Below are 5,000 nucleotides of genomic sequence, written 5' to 3' on the forward strand. Positions count from 1 at the left end.
GCTTGAACCCATCTTTTGGTGGTATCATACCCCAGTTTCTGCTATCCGGGAGAGTACATGCGTGACTAGAACCCATGAAAGGCTTACCTGTCTGGACTGTATCCTCTTGACCTATATGTTGCCAATTATATGTAACATTTCTGTTACAGTGTGGTCATGGGTCAAGCTGCATCTCTCCTATGGAATGAGTAAGCCATCAAATGTTGCTCATTATCAATTCCCCACCCCACCCACCCACCACCTAGCCCTTCATCAAGTTAGTCTTCCTAGATTATTTGCACTATATTTAAGTGAGGCCCAAGATGGTATTTATTATACTGACTCTTTAAACCTCTATGCTCCATTGCCAGACCTCATACTTCATGACTTTATCTGCACAGCTGTCATTTTATATGTCATATTTAAATAATACAGTATGTTATTATTATTTATGACAATAACTGCATCACTGCAGAGCAGTATATATTGTTAAAAGTTATTACATTACATGCTTTCATGTCCAACTTGCATGAAATGCTTTAGGGAACAAAGTATAATATTTTAATGTAGGCTTAAGTGAAAGTTATCAGACAAATTAACTCCATCGAATAAAAAGCAAAAGACAAACGGAAAATGGTATCTCAAAACAAGCCCCTGAATGTCAAACTTAAAAAACGCTTGTAAAAATACCTGGGCACCCTAGGTGACTAAAAATAGCAATTTATTATAAAGCAAGCAAGCACTTTTGTCTCTTAACAAGTAACGTGAGACTTTATCAGGCTTGATAAACAGTAGTGCAAACACCATTTAAATACTAAACAATTACAAAATGTGTAATAATAACAGGAAGGACTCTCAGTTATGAAAATATGCATATAAATATGAGAATATGAATAATAAGTAACAATTTAATAAATTAATTTCTCTACTCTTAGTGTCATAACTCTTTGCCTTTTTGAATGCTGCCTATTACTAGCTGGTAGTCAGTTGGTTAAAAAAACAGTCCGAAAATCGATGCCATAAGGAGGTATGAGTGTGAAATGGAAATATACAAAAATGAAGTTATAGGCTTGAGCAAATTAATGAAGTGTTTGAATTTATGGGGCATAGGAGAACTCCATGTGAGTGGCTAGCTATTAGTATTTTAGTATTCTAAGCACCAACAAGCTCAGAGGGGGTAGGGAAGGGAAGGAGGGAGTAGAAATATAATATCCTACAATGCAGGAGGTGTTCTAGCCAATTAAAAGAGAGAAGATTTGAAGGAAATTAAAGAGAGTTATGGAGGATATGTTATTACAGGAAACAAAGTTGAAAAGGAAGGAAGGAATCCTTAAAACTGGGAGGTAGACAATGGAGAATTGTGGGGTACAACACTGCTGGGGGTGTAGTTATTATTGTGAGAAAATCTCTAAATGTACAGGTAAAATATTCAGACAGGATGAAGGAGACTGGTGGGTTATTACAGGTTTTAGATATAGAGGGTCAGAAGTGGAATGTTGGTGCAATCTATGACTCCCTATCTTCTTTGTGACTTTCTAGTCAACATGATAAGAGGTATGGTCATAATGTGAACAGGAACTCAGTGGTGCAGATTTTAATGTAGCAGTCAAGTGGAAAATTGGTAGAAGTTTGGCTGAAGAGATGGAACAGGAGAGCAAGAACTAAGGCAGTGGGTGGAAGTCGAGGGATGAGTAAAGATTCAGCAACTATGACTCTCTGAATTCTTCTGTCTAGGGGAGAATACACAAAACCTAGCTAACAAGATAAATTTTGATTAGGAAAAGCAAAGACCCTACAAGTACAAGAAATGCAAAAAGATGATAGGTGACTTTCTGATCTTGTTCATATTTATTTATTTAACATTCATTTACTGGGAAGGTTTGATGGGACAGAGCCCATTTTCAGTGGAGACCTGGGGAGAAAGGCTCCAGATGCATGACTTTGGAATGTGGTAGGAAACCGGAGCACCTGGAGGAAACCCACGTGAATGCAGGGAGGACATACAGACTCTGTATAGAAGGCACCCAAGCCAAGAATCGAACCAGAGAACTTCTTGCTTTGAGGTGACAGTGCTAACTGCTGCATCACTCCACCACCCATAGAATATCAAAAACTGACATTTCAAAACATAATAATAAAAGCCAAGAGGAGATGGAAACCTTGGCAGTCAAATATGCAGCAGAGATGTCTAGAGTGGCACAAAAGAATAGAGTCAATCTCTGGCTGTAATATAGACTACAGGGAGTATGGGAAAGACGTGAGATGCAATAATGTATGCTATGACAGGGTATTTAAGGAGTGTATAAGAGCACTGAGTGAGGGGGAAGAGAGAAATGTCAGAAAATATGAGTTACCTGAGTTATCGGCAACAGTAAGCAGATGAGAATAATGAGGCAGTTGTACAGAGATTAAAGACAAAATAGCTCAGGGCCTTATAGCCTTAATATACTTAATTAGTATTAAAGAAGTTGAAACTATGATGACTGAGAGAGGCCTTATTAATAGACAGGACTTTTGGTGGTGTTTTGGAAAAAGTCAGACAAATGGCTGGCACAAAAGGTCAGATATAAGTGAGGAAAAGGGATCATTACAGAAATGAGGTGAAAGGAAGGACAGATAATGCCAAACAGATATAAAGACTGGAATACAGGAATGTATGTCTCAATTTACAGTTGTCAAAATATGGAAAGAGAAATACAGCGGCACCTGAAGATATGGTGGGAAAACATATATTATTTGGTTGTACCTGATGAACTTGATAAGGAGCCAGAGATATGTGATATTTCATAGGCTGTGCATAATCACAAAAATAACACATTTCCAGAGAGTTACAGAATTCTGAAAGAATTTTATGAAACATTTGTCTCCTCGGTGTTGGAATATTTAAGCACTCTATATAACCAGGATGGGAGAGGGGGCTGTTCCCAAATTCTTTTACTAAGGCCATTGTGATTCTCTTTCCAAAAGATCATGACAATTTTTTATATAAATGTAGATGCAAATATTCTGATAGCCATCTTAGTCAAGAGGCTAGAAAATGTTCATGCCAGAGTTGATGGATTGAGGTCAGAGGCTGTATAACAGAAGAAAGTCCGTGGCTGATAACAGGATTTGTGAGGCAGATGCAAAAAAAAAGGGTTGTACTCAAGCAGGAGCAATCTTTTTTGACATAAAGAAATACATTGACTTAATGCAGTATCCTGTTTTGTTTAGTATACTAAGAGAAGTTGTTTTTTACCCCAATTTCCAAAACTGAATAGCTGTAGTCTGTAAAATCCCAAGGACACAGCTAGTGGTAAATTGGGAATTAGCTAAGACATTCAGACTACTCAGGACATGATACAAGGTTGTCCCCATCCCCTTTTTTTGTTCATCTTAACCATCAAGCTATTATCTTAGCAGATTAGACACTGTCAAGTATGCAATGTAAATAGAAGCTGTTTTAACAATTTGCAGATAATTGTATGTTTGTAACACTGACAGGTTAGACTTTGCAGATAACTGTATGCTTGTACCACTGACAGATTAGACTTGGTGAAGCCAGGGTGTGGGAGATTTTTCAAAATGTTAGTGTAGAGTCTAGGCTAAAATGAAATTGGTCTAAAACATTTCAAGTTAGAGTAGAAAGTCAAAATTGCTATATGAGGTGATTTAACAGAAGTGTGAAATACTTGGGTAAAACAAATGGAGGAAAATGGGGATGAGCTAATACAACTCAGTTGTGAGTATCTTGTAAGACAGCTCTAGATGTTAGTGAGATGGCCTAATAAGGTTTTTATATTAACTGGGAAAATAAATCTCATTTAAATAATGATCCTTCCTAGAGTTGGGTCTATATTATATTTTCGAAAGTTTCAAACATCGAACACCATATGGTCGACACCATATGAGCGATGTTTGAAATTTCGAAAATATAACAAAAAAAAATAAATAAAAACCTATACTTACCTAAATGTTGTAGGCAGGGGGGCAAGCCCCCCTGCACCCCCCACAACCCCGCTACTTAAATATTCCTACTCCGAGATCTCACTGAATTGAAGCAAAGGGAAAATATTCCCTACGGCGATTTCCATGTTACGCGTGCGATGTTTCGACATTTTGACCAATTGGGTTCACTCTATATGTGTTCGTCATTTACAATTTTCGATCATGCGATAGTAATCCCCTAGAGTCTTATATGTACTCATGTATCTGCTTCCTTTTGTTTGAATATTGAAGGATAGACATGACTATGTCACTACTGTTTTATATTATATTGTATGTAGAATTCTGAATAATGTCTGTGTTAAGTTGTATCATACATTATGATGCCTGTTGAATGGTATTAATGTTGATAATATAACATTTTAGCAAAATTATAAAACAAGTACCAGTTAGGGATATTCTCGATCACCTAACCTATTATTCATTTATCTAATTTCTAATTCTAATATTTGTTTTCCTATAATCTCCAATCTTACTATGGTCTTATGATATTTGCTTACTGTGTCAATATCTATCTTCAATATCCTATACATGGCATTTCTGGTATTCCAAAAGTTCCCATTTCCACTCTGTAGTTAGATACCCTTCAGGAATTAAGATAAATAATTTAAACATTTAGACATAACAACTCACAAAATAAGTGTAAATTGCACTTTAAAGAATTTTCTACCAAAATAGATTATTATCATACAGAGACGTTATAGAATGTTCGAACAAGAATATATATATAGCATGGATTTATGAAGAAAGATAGGGTCTCTTCAGTGAACATTAAGCCTATAATCTGCATTTAACCTGTGTTAGTGAGAAATTAAATTTGATTGATGTTTAGTGGTGAAGAGACAGCAGTAAGACCCTGGAATAGATATTAGATAAAAGAACAAAATAAAAATTTAAGATACACCATCATTAGAGACAATTAAAAAGGAGGAGGACTGAACAGACAATGAATGATCAAGTAAGTGAGACAGAGCATAGTATTTAATAACAAATTATCTTTTACCGTGATTTATAATATACCAAGGTTATAGAAGGAA

Source organism: Protopterus annectens, chromosome 12.part0 (assembly GCF_019279795.1).
Source record: "Protopterus annectens isolate FY-2018-M chromosome 12.part0, PAN1.0, whole genome shotgun sequence".
Lineage (NCBI taxonomy): Eukaryota > Metazoa > Chordata > Ceratodontiformes > Protopteridae > Protopterus > Protopterus annectens.